The following is a 20,973-nucleotide window of genomic DNA, read 5'->3' on the forward strand; positions in this document are numbered from 1 at the left end:
ATTTGCATCCCTCAAAGGGGTGTGTGGGAGGCCAGCCAACACACACTAGGTTGCATTGCAGCCATTTCCTACAGTGCAATTCACGAGATAATGGTATCAAAACACAACTGAAGAGAGGACCAGATGGGTACTCTTTCTTCCTTCCTTTTTTTTTTTTTAAATAAATGTTCCGTCTTCAAGGCCCACTAACGTAATTAGACCTTTTAAGGCAACATAGCTATCTCAAAATTTGCTTTAAGAGACAGTCAATCTGTAATCACAGTCATCAGGCCAGTCCTTTCGCTTTAAAAAGACATCTTTTAATTCATTTTCCTTAGGCAAACTGTCTCTTTTTTCCGGATCTCTAATTATTCTAATAAGGAAGTTTCTTTGGCTGGTTGGGGATTACACACACACATGCGTATATACAAACAATCTTTTATGTACTCACCAAATATTCAAATAGCAGGCAACTCATCTATTCACGTTTAATATAACCCTACCTTTTACACACCTAATGATCAAGATATTTGCTCAAACTAACTTTGTGCAGGATTAAAAAGGGCATTCGATCAATTCATATTCATGAAACAGGACCTATCACATTTTCAAAGGTGCACGGATTACACCGCAAGAAGCCCTGACCTTTCAACAACACAGAACAACTCCTAAACCGCTCTGAGTTCTGCCAGCAGGCTTAAATGTAGACCTTCACAACTGAGTTCTGCTCTCAAACAACGCTACATCAGTGAAAAAGTTAAAGTTCTCAAAATCCCAAAGTACATGACAAAAATATAACTCAGTTTCTACTCAATAGCTGACCACCCAGAAGTATTTGCCCGTCTTTCTATACCACAAACTAACAAAAAACTAGGAAGACAGATGGGGAAGCTTGCATCAAATCAAACCCAAGAAAAACTATTGATATTTTTTGTACAAGCTGCTTGCAGAACAGCAAACAAACTAAGCAGAAAGATCAACAGCCACAAATCAGAAGAGCCCTCCCTGCTGAGCGGCTTTTCAGCGCTCGACACCGAAGTTCAAGCACTATTACTAGGTTCCGCAATACGCAAGCAATTTGTTTTGGAACTATGGCCTTACATGGAAATAATGTCACTATTACTGCAGGTATTTAAATCTGCATCCCACCTCTCCTTGGTGCAATCTAGCCAGGTAGATAAACCACTAAAAAAAAAAACCCATGTTCTCCAGGATTGCTCTTGGTTTGGCCTCTATCTATCCAGCGAAGCTTAAACGCACTCGAGCAAACCCTAACTGCAGCTGAGTTCTCCAATACCCACTTTCCCCACCGCATGATACAAAGTGAGCAGAACAACAAGGTAGAAAGGGAGAAATGTTTCACAACAGACCAAATATCTCCTATCACTCAATTCACTGCTGTCTCTGAGTTACAATATGCTACAACGCGCACAGAATGAGCAACCTTCTGTGCATCTCAAACCTTGAACCTTGACTGTTCGCTGAGAGACAAAGCTGCAAAAACACAACTACGCATACATCCGAGAGCAAACACCACGCCAGAAGAGAAAGCGCTGAGCTTTCAGTTGTCATCTTAGCGTGTCTGTTTAACCTGGGGTTGACAACTCAAGCATTAGGTTTGCTACAGCATTTTCTACAAAAATAAAAAGCAAGGCAATATAACTCAGACCAAAAAAACGGTTTGCTGGGGTTATTTTTGGTCAGCACGGACCAGTCCTAAAACACATTTCCTACTGATTTAATTCTACTGCAAGAAGAACTCAAGAACTTCAGAATTTAGCACAAAAAAGTATTTTATATACAAAAACTAGAGTTTATGGCTGGACCTAATCCCACTGTGAGTGATGCTCCAACTCCCCCCTTTGGTGAGTGCTGCACAGGGCCACCTTCAGCCCACTGAAAAGCCTCTGTTAAGGAATTTAAAATTTCAGCTTCTTGGATCACGAGGCAAGAGCGTTTACTGAATGCACTCCGTAAATACACGTTAGCGCCTAGGTGCGAGATATTTGGGGATGGCTGAGCTCATTCCAAGAGCTGCACAGAGCTGCTTAGTCTCAGAAGCCAACAGTGACGAAGTACGAACCCTCTGTCACCTCGCCACCACGGCCAGGCACTGCCTGCACTCTGCCATCGGAGCAGACGGATTTTCTGTAGTCAGCTGCTCATTGTCCCACTGAATTCAAATGTTTCCAGTCCTAGCAGGATATTCTGACAGCCTTATAAATCTCCTCTTAACCTCTCTACTTTCCTAATCCTCAGGAGAAAGTATAAGAACATGTTTTTTTAGTATCCTGAACCGTTTCAGTGGTATATAACTCACATTTGAGAGCTAACATATGGTTCAAACAAGCATCAGACTGTTACATGCTTTTCATACCAGCCCTGATAATCCCTGGGTTCCCAACATCTGTCTTTCGTTTGAGATATAATTACACATTTACTTCCCATTTTACTAGATTAATTTCATGTATTGTTTACTTGATCCTAGGTATGGTTTTGCTGCAGCCAAGGGACGTCACGCTCCTTATCAAAGATTTCATTTGAGCCTCTGAACTTGCACAGTGCTCTTGTTCACAGACTCACCCATTTATAGAAGAAAACTGCTCACACATTTTTCGCCTACCTAAACCACAAACTCTTAATATTCCATAAAAATCTACACACAAAAATATATACGTATAGAAGCTTGAACAGTTCTATAAGAAACTTTTTTTAAAACTGCAGAAGTTTTAAGAGTGTACTGGAGGATGAAGAATAGGAAGAGGTATCAATTTTTAATCTGCTGCTAAAAGTTTAGCATCAGCGCTGCATCAGGGCAGCATAATGTTGCAGCCGCTTCCATTTTCATGTCCCTACATTAAGAAAACAGATTTTCCTTTTGCATTATGTATTGAATATAGTACGTATTTCAGAATCTCAGAAAATAATCTCTAAGCCTTGCTAAACCTTTGTAATTGAAAAATCACATTTAACATTTTACAGGCTGGAAATTCACGATATACTCAAGCCAAAAGACAGCTGATGCTAATTTTTTATATTCCCTTCTGATATATGCCTCTTCTCAAACTTGCTCCATTTGGAAAACGGAACGATCAATACAATCGATACGCCTAAGTTAAAGCACGCTTGCGGTCTTCATGTTTGAGTAAAGAAAGTTCACATTTTCCATCCACACAAATTCCTGTACAGAGGAAATTGCCACCATGTGGTGACTAGCTAGCATGTGTATACGTATATATATATCCCAGCTGTAAGAACAAGGGAAAAGAGTTATGGTTCTAAACACGGTGACACATTCATCAGAAGTTCTGTAGCGAAAGCCTGGTTTTGGAGGGGTTTTGTTTTTTTAAACAGGAATTGTGTTTTCACAGCTCAAAGCAGAAGACTACGAATGATCAGTGCCTTATGAAGTTTCCAAAGTAAGGCCACACACATCTCACTCAATACATGGCCTCTAAATACGGCCACAACACAAACCAGCAGCCTCTAAATTCAGTCAGCCCAGCACATAAGAAACTTCAGCCATCATCATGGGGCAAACAGGAAATCAGATGAAGATGAACTGGATGTACTGCTAACAGAATACACTTTTGGCAACCTAATATTGATTAAGATTAGAATTCCTGATCGTCGTAAATGTCTCCAAATTTGAGATAAGTGTATTAGCACACAGAAGAGCTAGTGCTGATGTCCAGTTTCAGAATCATCATCATTTTGAAGCAGCAGGCCTACAGCTAGCAGCTCACACTGCTGGCATGAGCACTGATGCACTGACTCCAATCTATCCATGCACAGCTAGGCCTGCCTTCGCCCCTGCAAACCCAAAGAGCTACAAGGGAAGTTCTAACTCAAAATGGGAGGTTTTTTGTTTTAAGATACACAGAGCAGAACAGTGCAATGCATTTCTGTAGCATCACAGAACACAGAGGAACCTGATTTTGAGATAGCCATTAACAACTTGCTCGACACCAAAATTCATCTCACACATTACCTTTATATGTGTGTGCAATCAGATGCTATAAAACCTTGCTAGATCATCTCCCCTATTTTTTTTTCCTTGTTGTAGCTAAAAACATGCGACTGTAGCTGGAAGTTCTACAACCTGCCTGGTATTCATTATTAAAAGCTAAACAGATGTTTACTCACACTAACGTCCCTGTTTGTCTAGCATCTAGGAGCTGTTTATATCGGCACAGAATGGATGCCTTTTACTTCTACTGCTTTAGGATGAACCAGAAACCGTAACAATGAAAGGCATTCAAGCACAGCAAAACTTGTTAATGCGTTTTGATAACAGCAGAGGCACCCACTGCATTCATTATTACTGCCGCAACACATTTCACAGTTAATACTAAACAGATCTAGATGCGTACAATCATACTAAGCATCCTATTTCAACACATTATCTAAGCACAGGATTCCTTCTGCCTTCCCTACATTGACTGACCCAAGCAGCAAGGATTTACAAGCCCGCTATAATTGAAGCAATCTTCTCCAGAACATGCTCATTAGTTCTTTATGACCGTTTGTGCCCTCCATGCTTTAAGCAGGGCAAGGTTTCCTATTCTTTAATAAAATACTTTCCTGATCACGCCATTAAGACTATCACTGCAAAGCAACTGTATGGAAACACCAAAAACAAGCATATTTTCCCCCTCAATTTTTCTAAACATCACATAAAAAAATGAAATAGACGATCACTCCAAAAACACAGCTCTCTTTTCTCAGCTACAGTAGACTTAAAATTCAGACGCTTGCATTTTACTCGTCTGCCATTACTGGCAAATTAAAGTTAAGAACAAATGCTGCGTAGGCAACAAATAATTCAACTAACATGCCAACAATCACTTTAATCTCTTCCACTTAACCACTGATGAACCTTTTATGAACATAATCTTCTCGAAGGTAACTGGTAATACAAGATAATCCCAGTACAAGTTTAATTAAAAATACAAACTACATATAGCTCCATGCTTACCAACTCTGTCATGCTGAAAAGGCAAGAGCAGCTATTATTAATAGCTCTGTTAATCTGGCAAAGTGAAGTGCACAGAAACGCGGCAAAGAAGCATTCAACAGACCATTTCACACTGAAAAATTAGTTTCCACAAATTATCATTTGCCTTAACTTGAGCACTAGAGAAACTATTTTTAAATTGCTGAACTGAAGTACGCTTACGGAGTTATAGATCCCAGTCTTTTAAGGAAAATCCACTACCAGATTATTCATTGTTACAGGCCACCACGGAATTAACGGGGGGAGGAGGGAAAGCAATTTTCCTTCCCAAGAAGCATAGAATTTGAGCTGTCAGACCCAAGTCAGCATAGATTTCATTCGAGTTTTGAATGCCAAGAACCTTATTTGACCAGACATAAAATGCATTTGCTATTTTTAAACACACCTCATGCGATCGTTTAACCAGAGCCCTGTAATTCAAGGGGAGCTCTTTTCACATTAAAAACCTGATCAGAAGACAGGTCCATACGGTTTTGTTGAAGTGTTGGTTCTTTTCCATAAATACACAACGCTCCCCTAGTAATCATCGCCACAGTTCAAACGGGGTTTAGAAGAAGGTAAAATAAAGCCAAGATTTCAGCCTAGCATCTTACGTGGTGCTAGCAATCGAGCCTCTCACTGGTACCCAAGGGGCACCCAACTGAATCCCAAACCCGATATAATTTCTCATCTCAAAGATTTCAGCTAATTCTTAGCTTCCTCGTTATTCAAAATCACAACAGAAATGCTCTTGAACACAAAAGTAAAAAAAATCTATACTGAATAAACCTAACACAGAGAATAACATCTCACGTAGGTGAGCGATGACATTCTTGTTGAGAAGCACGCTGCCCGAACCACCAAGTTTTTCATACAACCTCCTTTTGGATTAGACTGTGCCCTGACAAAAGGCACTGCATGGGCTCTTTTCACACTGAGAAAACAGCGAGAAATCCCATGCTGAAGAAAAAAATGTACGTACACAAGCTAGCAAAATTAAACCTTGCGATCTAACGCAGACTTCTTCAAGTGTGTTTCATCTGTGACATTTCACTGAGAATTAAATGCATAGCAAATATTTTTCCCCTCCTACACGAGATCATCAGGTTTCAGATACAAGTTACCAATACAGAGAAATGTGGGCACCAGCGCTGTCAAAAAAAGCAAACCTTACTGAAAGGCTCTGCCTTTTCAGGAATATAGTCAACAAATGATAACAGACAAGTGTAACTGGGATGGATACACAGCTCCTGAAGGGCTTGGGAGGGGCGCTGTAGCTGGTAGGAAGTTCTCCACACGCTGCACTGCAATAGCCCATCTCAGCTATCACTCCTCTTAAATGATTTGCTCCATTTCATTGCCCAGTGCTACCCCCTAATGTCAGACATTTTGCACACCCTTATCTCTGAGCAGTTTCGCACTAATGTGAAAACCTCCAATACAAGCTTCGGCAATGTTCAGTCCCCAGAGAAGCAGAGGTTTGTTTTGATACCAGTGGTTTAAAAAAAAAAAGGAATATAATTGTACTGTGCTATAGAGACAGCACTTACATCCCACCCTGACAGCCAATTTATCTACAGTCCAAATTCATAGGTAATCAAATCAGTAGAGCAAGCATATCAGCCACATGCCACGCTCTGCAAGCTCTTTCTGACAAACACTTTTAGCGTCTGCAGTCCTTTGAAACAGAAGACATTTTTCCACGGCTCCAGGAATCAGACTGTGCTATGGATGACTGGCCCCTGAAGTCCCATTTCGGCAGGCAGGAACTGATGATCCTGAGAATTGTTAGCATCAAGGAACTAAGCGGGCAACGATCTCAAAGGGACGTGTAAGTGACACTACCCAGAGAGGTCTTCTCACAGAAACCCATTACTTTCTCAATTTCAAATACCTTTTATACGAAGATGTTTGCCTGAACACAACCGCTGGAGGGGAGGAAGCAGTCCTTCCCCCAAGGCCTCTCGACAGCTGGTCCGTAAGTTGTTCAGGTGCCTCAGCTCGGCCCTGGGGCTCTTCCCAGTGCCACGTTTGTTGATCGACTCTCCTTGCCCCGCATCATTCTTACAGAGTAAAGCATTTTGGATGCAAAATACATACAGTAGTCGGGGGTGTAGGACAAGGTTTTACTGATACAGAGAGCCTCATGTGTCCAGACCCCACCACACGTTCAGGGTAAATTCTGATGCTTTCAAGGAAACCTTTCTGTTAAGGTTTTAAAAATAAAGTCTAGACCCAAAGCCTTCTACTGCTACATTTTCATCAGTAGAGAAGAAAGCAAAGAGCAGAGTATCAAACATCAGGGGGCTCAGCCAAGCTGATCGGTTAAATATTTTTTTCCTCAATGACATAATTTGATATATTTGAGATTAAGATTTTGTGATGATTTCTTAAAAGACAGATTTGAAATGGACCGCAGCCAGTACCAAAGGTACACAATGAGGACAAAGGCAACACACTGGCTTATCAATTATCTTCAACCCTTGCTGCCATTCAAATCCTTCCCTTTTTTTTTTTTAAAGCATGTCAAGAAGGGAGCAGCTAAAAACAAGATTCCAAGGGAGATAATTTTAATGGGCAACTAGCTGTACTGAAATGCATCAACGAAGATGACTTTCAGTGGTCCTTCTCTCGCTATTACACAACAAACTAGGAAGCTCTCAGAGTCTTCAGATCTTGTACGGGCAATACACGGCGACAACGGCTGCAAAGCAACAACCCTAAATGGAATTGCAAGTTACAGGAAAACCCTCAAGTTTCATAAAGTCTTCTGGAACAAAACAAGCAGAGAGAAAGCAAATAAAAGCCAGTAACACACACACATACCCCAAAAAAAAATCACTGAAAAGTAAGCACAGAAAAAAATACAGCTAAGACATAGTAGAAGCCAGGCACAGCAGAGTGCAGAAAAAAATAAGTTTAAATGAAATCAAACAGCTCTTTAGTTACAGCATAAAGTTTAGACAGGAAAGCATCAGACCAAGTCCAAGTACAAAAGGAAACTAAGGGCTCTGCTGCCACAGCCAAGTGGTAGTTTTAAGGCATCTTGTAAAGTCTGGTGTCATTCTGCATTGTTGTAGTACGGAACACAAACACAACGGACATCATCTTCCTTTTCTTTCAGTGGACGCTAGCAGAGAAAAACCACATTGGACAGCTCATGCCTACGCATGCCTAATACTTTCAGAAAATGAGGGAAAGAGAAAGAAACCCTCTCCCCATCCCTCAGACATGCTCCATGATAACTGCTTGTATGGCATCGAGTTTTCTTTTAACGAGTATTTCATGTTTAGTTGTCACCAGCTGATCACCACCACCACCTCTTCTCCTAAGCACAGACTGGAGAGAAAGGCTCCGTGAGCTCAAGGCCACACACCCAGCCAGAGAACAGGCCTGGCTGCACCTCAGACAGAAAGCTGCCCAGATCACAGAAGGATCTGTTTTCTGCACTGCAAGCATCTCGCCTCCTTCAGTCTCCTCTCTGGAGCCCTTCCCTCCTCTTCACCTTCCCCATCAAAAAGGGCTAGAGAATGAGAATTTCAGGCTTTTCCACACACCCACTGAACCACATACTGATTTTCAAGAACCACATTTAAATGAGATTGAGCTTGCCTTCCTACTAAACTCGTTTCGAAAAAACACCTTCATCAAAAGCAAACGTACGTAGAGAACAACCTCCTGGCTTTCCTTAGCTTACTAATGGGCGACTTCACCTCTTTCCATCTCAGAAAACTCATCCAACATTTATATCTCCACCTCTACACCTGAAAGCAAAATCCCAATTTCATATGCTTGAAGGAGGTGGAGGGAATGTTACTCAGAACGTATTTCCAGTATTGATTCAGAACGAGCAAAGAGTCAATTAGCAACAAGAGGGAGACTAAGGAGAGGAGCTCCCCATTAGCAATACCTGAGAGACATCCTGCTCTTACAAAGCATCAAGGCCTGTATTTTCTGCTAAAAAACCAAATAAATAAGCCAGGGAGTACGAAGTTACAGTAATCCATACAAAGCCTATTTTAAATGCCAACTTTATCAGGAAAAGATTTGTGGTCTAAAACACTTCTGAGAGCCTCAGCTAGAAATTTTAAAACAATTAAAATCTGGCAGCTAGCAGAACAGTCATTTATAAACCAGGGAGAATAACTTCCCTTCAAGAAGAGAGAACCAGGTGTTTTCTTTAGCTCCTGTTAGCAGGAGATCCTCCACTGCTTTGAAACAGACAAGTATCAGTAGGTAACAATGATGCACCAAGATGCAACAAATGCAAGAAAGGGTAACTCCCAGCATATTTCATCATTTCAAAGCTTTCTAGTCCTAAAAAAAACTATATACCATAGGCAGAAAGCTAAAGGTTTGCCACAGCACAGATTTGCTCGTTTCTGAAATATCAAGCCAAGCCTTTTTCTACTGCTCAGCATCTCTAAAACCTCCTGGTAACACTGACCGTGTATCATCACACCTATTTCAGAAGCAGAAAATAAAAACAAGCGCTGTGAGTTGAGCTCAAGGTCATGCAACAAGTTATTCGAAGTGCCAGGAGCACAACCCAAATACTGCAATACCAACACCATCTAAATCCTTGCTGTGGATGAACAACGTGCAATCTTCCCAGCCTCTCTCACTGTCGACTTGCAGCACGGCCATTTACCATCTCCAGGAATTAAATATGTGACCTTATTAAAATATCTGTGGAATTTAATACAGGAAACACGTTAAATTTCCAACAGGATGTTACAAACAAGAGGCCTCATTCATTAACAAGCCCTCCCAGCCTTTCTTTCTATTTCCAACACGTGTACTAGGGCCTCAGAAAAATCCCAGCAAGGAAAAACGTGAATATAATTTATCAGGACTCAGAAGGCTTCACTATACATACACAAAAGTAATTACCTTCCACATAATACTTCCTAAACTTGTACTTTGGGACAAAAAGCTATGCAAGTAGTTATTTGATGAATAATTAGGAAAGAGAACAGGGCTCTCATGAATTGCAGTAAGCCTGCGTGGAGAGCAGCGACATACAATGCGAGTACAAGTGGAGCCAGTTCCATTTGTTTCGTATATTACAGACGTGGAAAGAGAGGCATGCCGTTAGACAATAAAATTCAACAATAAAAGACTAAGTCTATTCAACACGAGGAGAAGCAGGAAATAAGAATCAAATGACTTTTTCCGAGCAGAAAAACGAGCAGATACGCTGCTCACAGAGCTGCACCTAACGACGCCAGCCGCCGAAGGTAGCAGTAACAGCAGTAACAGCGACTCAGACTGATGGAAAAGGAGCGTCCTCAAACACACTAACGGCCAAAAAACACTAACAGCAGCTAGAATCCCAAAGTCCACAGCATGGAAATTGGCATAATTATGAAAGAATAAAAGCCATAAAAACAAATATATTGCAAACCATACCAATTGCTAATGGGCATTTGGTATCCAGCAAAGTGTCACTGATGGTTCTAGCTCCTCCCTACGCATTTCTACCATTAAGAAAGTTGATTTGCCACTACTAGCAGCTTGTACACCTACAGGGCCTCAAAGCTTTGATGAAAGCATTTGAACAGTAGCCACAAGCATTTCAGCAGGTCAGAAGAGGACCTGGATGCGGCCTAACTTCTCTTTCAAGAGCATATGGTAGCAGTTGACTAGCCCTCTTCTAATCCCAACATTATTCAGACCATCATCCAGAAGCATGCATTGCAAAATCCCCCCTACACCACAACACTGTGTACGAACAAAAGTCCTAAATCCATATTCCCTTTATTCAGACGTTATGCTGTTTTATTTTCCTCTGTGGCTTAGGAGAACCACTTGCATTACCGCACTCCACCCACATTTCTTCCTTCAGTGGGTTATCCACATTTTGTCCTTCTCTCTCAATCCCTTTGATTTAGAGCTTAACCTCTGGAACAATATCCTGCTCGAGCTTTGGCCAGCCAACACAAGATCAGCCATAAACCGTGTCTCTACTGTCATCATCTGAAAGCCTTCCAGAGCTTCTGCACAGGGTTCAGTTGAATCAATCAGGGAATACAAAATTTACCATGGAAACTGCTCTGAAGAACAAGAAGGGAGAAGATTACCTTGATTAACCACAGACACCAGGGTAAAATCACAGCAAGTTATCAAAAAAATTGGGTTTTACTTCACTAAACACTTGACCATTTGGATTTTGTTCCCAGTAACATCAAATAAACTTGTGTGTGATAATAAGTCTGTAGCTCGAGTCTCAAGAAACAATATACATCAAAAATTAAAAGCACAGCTCAAAACAGCCCTAAGGTAAGCCGTTTTATCCCCTGATGGCACTTACTAGCTGGGCATTCGACTCTCAGAAATCTTCAGGAGTACAGGTACCTTTAAGTTCATCTTTTATCGAGTAAAGTTTCTCATCTTAAAGGTTCATGTTAGAGGGCAAGCACCATAATTCAATGGTCAAAGGCAGGTCTATTAAGCTTTGTGAAGTGAAAATGAATGACCTTGGAGACATAAATTAGATTTCTGCATCTCTCTCCCAGTTTGTAAAAATGAGGATTAAGTGTTTAAGTTTCCTGCACCGACCTCATTAGAAGATCTCTAATGGAGGCACCGCATTCATTTTTACGTAAGATGTATCATTCTGGCACAGAGACACGTACCAGAAGAGTTGGTGGCTGAACTACTGTCGGGTGTGTTTTGTTCCCCTTAAGAACCTGTCGTCTTTCCCCCATTTTAAAATGAACTAACAATAAGGAGAGAGGCAAAGCTTTCTTTTGCAGAATCTTGTCAGATATTGAGCTTTAACCAGGTAAATTTTAAGCAACTTCACCCATCTAAGTTCTCCTATGAAGCAGAAGTTCACGCTAAAGTTCTAAATTACATTAAATTATGATCCCAGTGAAGCTGATGCACCTGAACAAGGAGTGAAGTATCTGCTTTAAGGCTACTGTAGACAGAAAATCAACAGAAGAATTATAAAGCAACACGGGGAGAACTGCAAGAAACAGGTTAAGCCATCGTTGTGGGTGAGAACCTTCCAAAGAACAGATGAGCACCATTATTTCCAACAAACAAGAAAACCCCACACACAGCAGAAAAGCTTAACAGAAAAGCAGTTCAGTTCAACTCCAAGCTCCACAAGCTCTGAGCCACTCTTTAGCCAGAGGTGTGGGAAAAAGCCGTAACTGTGCATGTCCACGCTATCACCATGAAACATTTGCTCTGCAGAACCTTCTCACATGCCCAGAATTCTGAATTCTAAGCAAAGCTGAAGGCCCTGGCTGCCTATGCTCCAGGATTTTCTTTTTCATGGGGCAGAGTGTCTTGAAGAAACACAGCCCTTATGGCACTTGAAATTCTATGATGTGCTGTCGCTTTCTTCTTTCACATTCACGCCACTTTTCATGTTAACGTGCATGAATGGATGAAGACTCCTAAATCAAGGAAGAAATAAAGAGGTGTTTTCACAACGACACCATGTATTCCAGCCCCTCGTGGTTGCTGGTGTTTGCAGGTTAATGTCACACATACTTTTTTTTTTTGAAGATTCAAAATTCCTAAATATTTACTAATGTTGACATCCAGCACTAACCTTCTGATACCTCAATATACTATAACACGTAGTTAATAACTAACTGAACTTGCCATCCCTCTTCAAACCAGGGAATAAACTTGTTGCTTAAAATGCTGAGCTTCTTACGGGGACCATCAGACTGGTTCAATTGCCTATTCCACCACGCCAGTATTGCCAAGCCTAGCTCATCCCGCTTTATATTGCGACACAGCCACGTAGCTATAAGAAGTACTGAGGTTTAAAGCAGGGTATTATGTAGTCTTACAAGCTCCTGCTAGACCGCAGCGATTTCACAGGCAGCACTGAAGCGACCGATCTCTGGCATCACAGGTCTGCCTCAACGCCTCCAGCAGCGGCTCGAACACCACGAGGTTACCAGCCACAACACATCGCAGCTCTCCCGCAGCCTACACACGCTTTGAACAGCTTCTCACTTAAAGGAACTTACAACTTCTCTCCTCTAGAGCTTCTGTTGCCAAAACGACAATCACCTTTTGTCAGGATACTACCCAAAACAAGATAATGTGGCAATTCACGTAGCACGTAGGTGGTTACGTGTGAGCAGTATGACACAGACTGCTGACTCAAGGCATAAAGGCACAGACGAGGTCCCACGGGTCACAGCCACTCTGTGCTAAGTGCCCAGAGCCATTTACTGAAGGAAAGAAGTAAACAGGGCTGCCTGAAGTTACCTGTCCTTCAGGGAAAGATAAATGGCACCTCACGGATGCTGCCATTAGGAGCCAGCGCTTGCTGTAGAGCTGCGAACATTCATTAAGTTCCACTGCAACTTATTCTGTGCGAGCTCCTTAATGACCCCTTACCAGGTCTTGGGCACAAATAGATACAGGTTAAACGTACAGCACGCATGATCACCAGTCCCCCCAGGCAGAGATTCCCTCCATCCATTCCCCTACACACATTCGGACTGGCAGGACTCCATGTACAGAGATCTGTCTGTAGGATCAAGAGCTCAACGCATAATATCTGCTTAAGAATTTTATTAAACATCACTTACAAGACAACCGAGATCAAACAGGATCTAGCAGCTCTTCATTTTTCTGTCCCCTCAGCTGCGTCAGGCTCACAGTAAGTCATTTGTTGGAGAGTTGGTATAAAAACACACCCAGAGCCACGTCAAACCAAACAAAAGCTTGCTTTTCTGAGATTTTAACAGTGATTTCTCACAAGTAAGAAATTCTGCTCCCTATCATTTCCATTATTTTTTAGCGTAATATAACATGAACGTTCCCCCCACGTATCTCAATCAACATTTGTACGAGATGCCTGCTCCCAGACCAGCTGCTCACTAAGAATACCTCCATCTGCAGGAAGATGGGCCAAAGTGCCCAAGAACTTGGCTGTTTCCACCCCAAAATGGTTGACTATCAGAAAAGATGAGCGTAAATGAGAAACTGCCATGGACAGAAATATTTATGAGCATGAGGTGAGACAACTTCCTTTCTCTTTCTTTCTGGTCCCTTGGAGGAAAAAAACCTCCATAATCCCCTCATTTCCTCCCCCTCCTCAAGCCCTTATCCTCCCGTTCCATGCAAGTAACTTTTGTGCACGATAAATTTCAACCAAGCCTGCCATGACAGTCATCCCAGCAATAACCGACATTCCCCAAAGTTTTGTGCAAACCAGCAAATTGATAGGGAAAACAAATCTCTAATTACATCCCCGCTAAGGCATGGCCCAGACTGAACCCGGCATTTTAAGCTTCACTACTCAGTACACGGCACATCGAGGCCGTTGGCCCCTTCAGCTGTTACGAAGGACGGGGAGAGAGAAGAAGGAACTGGTGATGGAGGGGGCAAGCCTCAGGACTTGCAAGCTCTGCCTCCTAAGAAGAATTACTAGGACACGAGCACCATTAGTACTGCCGGTCAGGGAAATAAATTTACACTGCAACCTTCGGTGCACGCGCTAGAAAACACCACATCACAGCCACAATTGTGGAAGAAATCTCGCTACGTAGCTGAAACAGGCCAAAACTGACTCAGTATCGGGGATAAATAACACCACAGTAACAGTTTTTTTTTTTTAAATATACTCAAGTAGAATACTTAAAGTAACTAAGACCTCAGAATTAACAAGCCCTCATTTTCTTCCATTTACCTTCAGTTTTCCAACAGTTAACTAACCTCTCATTCATGCTCTGTAGGAACAAAAGACAACACACGTGTTCAAAGAATTACCTGGTTTTCAGTAACTCACTTGTAAAATTCACTTTTGAATTTAACAAATGCATGCACTACTTATGTTGCTCTATACTTTCAGAGCTGCACTTTTACCAGAATTAAGGTGCCAAAAATCCTTAATGCATACAACCCTTCATGCATCCGTTTCAGAGAAGCACCACCAGCTCTGATACAGTGCATTTCATGCACACTTTTCTAAGAATTCCCCCCAAAAAAGGGCCATCACCGTCCCCGTTAGGCACCGAGAGAAAACTGATGTTTGCACCCACGCTAGTTTCACTTTTCCCCAGGTCAGCGCACTATTCTGGATGCTCAGTGAACTAACTGCACAGACATTTGTATTAAAAAAACCTACTGAAATGGGAATAGTCAGCTAATATTTCAATCTGTTTGTTTTTTCAGTCACTTACAGCAATTCTCTGCCTCAGTAGACTCTGAAATCAAAAGGAGCCAGCGCAGTATTCATATCTTGTTTGCTCCTTTGTTCATACATCAGGCCCTCTGAAAAGAGCAGTTGGGCACAGCTACCAGCGTTATAAAAGCTTGTGTAAAATGCTGCTGGCAGCCCAACAGAAAGAGCACAATACCGCGTTGTGGCTCCTGCTCCCCAACGCCTCCCATCGCCCCACGAAGGGGCTCCGTTTCCTTCCTAGCAACATCACCTCCAAAGCCCACGTAACCACAAGCAGACCTCCTCGTGATGCCTTCTGCACCAGTGCCAGCCTCACGTATTTTCCTACTGCCCCGGTGCAACAGACCAACTCCACGTTAGTGGGACACAAGGCTCGTTTCAAGCAGCTCCGAACACACACACACAGACTAAACAAACAGATCTCAGATGAACTGTTTGTGCTCTGAGTTACAAGATAGTTTGGTGTTGATGTTTTGTTTTGATTTATACATGCCTTCTTTTGAGCGTATTGATTTAAATCTCAGCTGCCGTCGGATACCACTTACCCCTTTTAAGTCAAGAAAGATGATTTGTGTGGACTTCACGCAACTGAACCAATTACAATACATTTCCATAGCAGAACCGGAGTGAAAAATAGCTGAAACTTAAAAATAGCCAGCCTAACCAGGCCACCAGCCTAATGAATAAATGAAAATGGACATCACAAAGTTAGGGAACTGTCTTTTATTTTTTTAGATGTGTGCAGATGCTCACTCGTGTCAGTATAACATCCTAACTGTTTCCCAATCATCCTCATTTCTTATAAATCAGAAATTAACTACAAATCCAGCACCGCGTTCACATGCCAACACCACGGAGCACAGCGTGTCACTGAAGCTTACAGTGTCCTTAAATATGGCAGGTAATGAAATCAAAGCTACCCTCGGGCAATCTTAATGTATGAACAGCTCTGCTGAGAAGATAACACAGGTTCTGCTGTGCTATTACACAGCCAGTAACACGGGCTTGCAAAATTCTGTATGCTCATGGCACAGTTTTCCCCCTCCCACTCCCAAAAGTAAAATAACTTCTTTATGGGCACACCAACCACCCAGTATGGCTAGGACAGAGAGACGCATTTTGTGGCTATGACACTAAGTTTACAAACAGCACGTTATTTAAAATACCGATTAGTAAAATAGCAACGGCAGAATATCATTTTTCTCACCTAAGCTGTAATCAGCATCAAGAATTAAACATAGCACAGCTCTTCGCAACCGTGACTGTTGTTGATTATTAGCCCTGTGCTGCGGCAGCACAGAGCCTCTACCCACAACTCCACCAGACAGACTTCTGCATGCATACAAAAAACCCCACTACAGTTAAATGAACTCCCAGATTCAATGAAATCACCACTTTTTAACCCAGCTACATAATTACTGCTTAAGGCAGGTCTTTCTCTCCCAGCTCCACTCACCTTTTCTGCCCGAGAAACGCATGCCATTTCGCACAGGGCTATCAAGGGCTTTGTCCAGACGGAGAGTTATCCCCCTCTCGGTCGCTCCAGAGCATAAATCCACATGCCAAAGGAATCATAAAGCCGGAGAAGCAACACGAGTATGCCACTGGATCTCTCCCTGAGCTCAAGCCATAGCATCGGCGCAGACAATGACCTACAATCATGCTGTAGCCACAACCAAAGCTACGCGAGTGGCAGAACAATAAAAAGAAGTGCCCTCAACCCAGGGGCAATCAGCACGCTTTATTTGGGTAGGGAAGCAGAAGAAAGAAGCCGTTTACCCCAGTCAGACAACAAAGCCTGCTAAAGAGTCAGAAACAACTTAGAAGCTTCACCGTTCAGTCAATGCTCCGTTAAGCTATGACAGTCACTGCTGCCTACTCTCAGTACACTTTTTCCAAGGGATCTAACACACTGGCATCTATTCCTCACACCCACATGCTATTTCTTTCCCTCTTCTGCATACCTCGATATCATCAGCCAGTTAAAGTTATCGGGAAGCCGGGGGAGGCTTTACATGAGGCTTGATAACATGATCTGTGGAGCAGCTCAAGCCCTCGCGCAGCAGTCGCTTTTCACAGCTTCAGTACACACCGTAATTGTTTTTGTTTTTACAGATGCTGCTGTAAAAACAAAAGTCATTAAATGATCATCAAGAAAGGAAACTATGTCTACACTGAAATCACCTTCCAGGCTCTGTACGCTTCCTTTTACTTTCATCATCTCAACGCATTTCTCTAAAGCCTTCTCCCTTGGCAGCGGTCTCCCTTTACATGTGCCCCCAGACCAAACATCCCAAAGCCAACACACAGACCTCACGAGGAAGGATTTTTATTGCGGGCTAGCTAGGCTTTTCACCGGGGGTGCGGGGAGAAGGCAGAACATGAAAGAAAGTTGAGAGGGGTTCAAAAGAGTGTGCTTCAGAGTCTCACCTCATGTGCTCCCTCTTTCTTTATACATTCACTTACAGAGAAAGAAGCCGAGCCAGCGCTGGGAGGGGAGGAGGGAAGAACGTACAGAACGTTTTGGCATCCTTTAGCTTCTAATTTACTATTTTGGCTTTCCGCGAGGTTACCAAAAGGCCACTCCGGAGAAGGAGGAAAGGTAGAAAATGCCTCCCGTTCCCTGCCTTTCACTGCCCAAGGAAAAAGAGATCGTGTTTGCGTGAGAGCAGAGTCCCAAACACAGCAGAGTATACGGCAAAGAACAATGAGCTCGCAAGCCTGGGCATTGTGTGCATCCACCTCCCTCTCTCCCCTCCAGACCTCACCAACCAACCAGACAAATCTCCCCAATCGCCACTCATCCAAACCAGGCCACCGAATCCAGCCCCGGTTCCTAATTTTACAGGACGAGCTCAGGGAGGAAAGGCAAGATAAGATGCGTTTACCAGAAGTGCTTTTATTATCACAGAGATGCTGCCACCCCTCGCAGCCACCATGGATTTCTCAGTTCTAAGGGAGCAGCGTACACAAAACAAATGTTTGCCTGGTAATACTAGGGCTACAAAAACCACCGTACATCACCCATTAATCTGAATATTTGGCACACGCCTTTTACAATCCGTACTCCTTTTGACACAACGTTTGTTTTTATCTGGTTAAAAATTTGCATTTAAGAGGGGGCATGCTACGGGAATTGTGTCACTTCAGGTTTGTTCCGAGAGCCATCATTCTTACCAAATTATAGCATTAAGGACTGCTGGATGAGGCTTCTCGTTTCAGTTACACCCCTGCGCACGCAAAATAACACCGCTGCTTTCAGTAACTGGTCAGTGAAACTCAGGAGTAAACAGACCTCAGACCTTAGCCCGCTGACTGCATAAAAATATTCCGAGCTCCTCGCCCCCAAGAACATTGCCGCTTCCAGGAAAAACTCCGCATAAGAAGTCAGTAAATCAAAAATAACTGCAGCCAGCGTGCGAAAATAAGTCTGAGGGGAAAGGCGCTCCAACAATGAATCACATTGTTTTCTTCCCAGCGATTTCTTGAGCAGCCAGTTTCGGCGGCGACACCTCGACCGCTGCCTGCCTCCCACCACTTCTCCGATCGCGAGCGTCTCCTTTCGCGCTTGAGAAACGAAAAAAAAATCAATAAAAATAAAAATAAAGGGAAGAAAAGGCCTCCCCGCGGCACTGGGGATGTCGTGACGGGGTCGGGGTGCGCGGTGCCCCCGCTCCGTGGCTCCGCACCTACCCCCCGAGGCAGTTTCCTTTGTGTACCCGGGCGGGCTCAGCGCTCCCTGCCCTCCTTCTCCAGCCACAGCTCTCTCAGCGCCCTTCCTCCACTCGCTGGCAAACCAAAATACGGGCTCGGCGTGCGGACGGAGAGCAAATAATAATTAAAATAAGGGCAAAAAGCGGCCGAGCGGAGCCTCTCCCCCCCCACACAACCCCCGGCTTTACAGCCCTACCATCCCACCGCTCCCCCCCCCCCCCCGCTCCCCGGGGGGCTCCCCTGTCGGCTCGTCGCGACATATCGCGGCCAGGCAGGGCGGAAAGGGCCTCCCCCCCTCCCCCTCATTCCCCCGGGCTCCCCCCCGTACCTCGGCGGCGCTCACAGCATCCGCGGCGGCTCCGTTCTCGCAGCCGGGACAAAGCGGCGGCGGGGAGCGGCTCCCCTCGGGCTGCCTGGCGGCGGAGATCCCCTCGCGGTGCCTCAGCGGCGGCCCAGGGGCATGGCGGCGGCGGCGGCGGGGAGGGGAAGGAGCGGGGCCGGGGGCTGTGGGGCGCAGCGGCCGGGCGCTGCCTCCTCCCTGCCCTCACACACACACACACGGAGCACGCAGCGAGCGGGCACCCAGCAACGCAGCCAGGCCGGAGCCGCCGCCTGCCAGTATCCGGCGCGCCGATTGGAGGAGGAGCCGCGCCCCGTGACCCGGCAGGAGGCCGGGACCAATGGGAGGAGCGGATGGAAGTGATTTAAAAGAAGAAGGGGAAGGCGGAGCGGGGGGGACGGGCAGGGCTGGGCAAGGCCCGGCCCGCCTGTGGCGGGGGGTAGGCACAAAAAGCGCCCGGCCCCGGTGCGACCCGCTGCGACCCTCGGCCCTGGGGAGGGCTCTCCCCTGCCCCTCTGGGGTGTGTGGGGCCCGGCCCCGCTGCAGCAGCCCCGGGGGTGGCTCCAGATGATGCCACGGCGGAGCTGCCATTGGGTGTCCCCTCGGGGGGCAGCGGTGGGCAGAGGATTTGGGGGAGTCCCTACCCATCCTCCGTCCCCCCACCCATCCTGGAGCCCCCCCAAGCCACCCTGGAGCCCCCCACCCGTTCTGAATCCACCCACCCCCCCCCCGGAGCCCCCCAGCCACCCAGGCCACGGTGCCCTCCCACAGCCCCTCCGCCGCGTTTTGTTCTCATCAATAAATAAACGTTTATCAGCGTCACCACATAAACGCGTTTCGAGTCTCCTCAGCAGGCGCTAAAGCGACGCGGAGCAAAATTTTACAGCTGTGCCTTTGTCTGCGCCGAGGCTCGGGCACCTCAGAGCTCTCAGGCCACGGTGCTCATGTCGAGCTGCTGAGCTGGCGCAGAAAGTTGGGATTATGTGTAAGTGCAAGGCTAGATAAAAAGCTGAGGCTGCTGCTTATCGCTCGGTGCGGTGAGGATGTTGTCACAACAGCAGAATTCCCAATTACTGGGTGGCAATTAATAAAGCGCTGGGTCACTTAGGAGCTTTTCAAGCTCCTTCAGCCCTGAGCTATCACGCAGTTACGAAAGATAGCACGGAGGTACCTGCGCCATAAATAGAGCAAACTTGTTATTTAACCTTAACCTTAGCTTTCATCTGCAGAACACGGGCCAGCAAAATAAATCACATGGCCGTAAAGAAAGTCACACATTCTTCCTGGGGATCTGAGAAATTTCGTGTGGAATTACATCTCCTTTTTGAAAAAGCACTAGGATCTGTCAGGACAGATTTTGCCCTCAATTACACTTGTGTAACCCTAACTGTTTGCTGTCTCTATAAACTGCCTTCATGGCTGATTCCAGCGGTATCGCAGGAGATACATTTGAGGCTGTTAACATTATTGCCTTTAGCAGAGGGAAGTGGGAACTGTTTTCACTGAAGAGAAAGGCACACACAAGGAGATTTGAGGTCTGCACATCAGAGGAATTTAGTTCTTTACCCTGAGCATGCAGGACAAATTTATCCCTAGCATAACTTCAGGGACATTATCACCAGAGGTTGAGACACAGAGTTGATTGTGTTCTAATAACTAATTTAGATAAGCGTCTAAAAATGCACATCAGTTAAATGTCTGACACAGCCATTTTGGAGGCTATACTTTAGCTGTCCTTGATAGAGTCTGATTCCATCTCTCCTATTTTCTCTGCTA

General features: G+C 44.5%; 1 protein-coding gene across 2 annotated transcripts in view; it reads right to left on the bottom strand.

Annotated features, from left to right (window-relative positions):
* RERE (arginine-glutamic acid dipeptide repeats) overlaps positions 1-19,545 on the bottom strand; it is a 233,381-nt gene extending 213,836 nt beyond the window's left edge. For both annotated transcript variants that reach the window (XM_083803235.1, XM_083803239.1), the window contains exon 1: positions 19,186-19,545. The gene's annotated coding sequence lies outside the window, so the exon portion shown is untranslated. The remainder of the gene's footprint in view (positions 1-19,185) is intronic.
* Between the last annotated feature and the right edge of the window lie 1,428 nt (positions 19,546-20,973).

This window comes from Anser anser (genome assembly GCF_964211835.1).
Source record: "Anser anser genome assembly, chromosome: 17".
NCBI classification, from domain to species: domain Eukaryota; kingdom Metazoa; phylum Chordata; class Aves; order Anseriformes; family Anatidae; genus Anser; species Anser anser.